The following is a 1217-nucleotide window of genomic DNA, read 5'->3' on the forward strand; positions in this document are numbered from 1 at the left end:
GGTGTCTCTTAAGTGTGAGATAGAGATGGAACAACTGACAGAAAACTTCTAATGATGTGGAACCGCTATTTGCCTCATATATAAATTCAGGGTCTTATAGTAATCTCCTGGATTAATTATCATGCACACCTCTTCAACTCTACCTCACACCAGGAAATTATGTCTATGCTATTCATCTGCCACAGCTGCAGAGGAATGGACTTCATCCGTGAACCCGTCGCTATCTGTCAGTGTGGTGAATTCTGGTGCACACAGTTATGCCTAGACGTGGTACATTGCATCCAATATTTTCCTACCACCGAACTACTGAAACTTGTGAATCCAGTGCTTAGGGTTAGGGTTAGGGTTAGGACGGTGTACCCCCTTCGGCGAAGCCGTTGGGGGTACACAGTATGAGTAAGAAAACTCACCTCAAAAGTGTTTTGAGGGTTGTGAGAATGCTGTTTAAAGCGAATCAAGGTCCAACAGAGGGATGGGGTCACCATCTCTCACCCTGTTTCGCTTTTATAGCTCTTCAGGGACCTGATTCATAAGCGAATGACGCAAATGAGAGGTTTTGGCGGACCAATCATTTTCGCTTTATCAGCAATCACGCAATCCGCAGCACAAATGAGGTGATACGGTTAGTAATTAAGGTACGAAATCGTACCATTTATTATTCATACTTACTTACTCAGCGGCTTCTTTTTAACCGGTTAGTCATACCATCTGACTAATTTTACCGTTTTGCCATCGGCTACTAAGTTAACCGGGCCCGAAGGCCTAGAACCTAGCCGGCTTTTCGCTGGTCCGGTGGCCGAGTCTAGAACGTCGGACCGTTAGGTCCGGGTTAAGGTTCGGGTTAATCCGGTTAGGGTTTGGGGCTGAGTAAGCATTAATTAGTATAATTCATTAATGCGTGACTGCGTCAACGATTAAGTTGACAGAACTTACTTAGGGTTAGGGTTAGTCCGCTGGCAGACTGCCTGCCATTAGTTTCCGAGCTGTGGAAACCAGTAAGTTCCTAATAAAGGGCGTCGTTAATTTATATAGCGAAGGAATGTAACAATGGTTATAAAAGGGTACGTACCCGACTTGATTTAACTGTAACCCCCGGCGGATTTTTATAACAGTCCAACTACTAGGTAACTGCACCATCTAAAACCGGGTTAGCCGCACTGTGATCCTAGTCTGCCGCAACGACAGAGCCGCGATGGAGTCGCATCAGGATGTGCCCA

Source organism: Guyanagaster necrorhizus (genome assembly GCF_019112545.1).
Source record: "Guyanagaster necrorhizus MCA 3950 unplaced genomic scaffold BT62scaffold_15, whole genome shotgun sequence".
In the NCBI taxonomy this organism is placed as follows: Eukaryota; Fungi; Basidiomycota; class Agaricomycetes; order Agaricales; family Physalacriaceae; genus Guyanagaster; species Guyanagaster necrorhizus.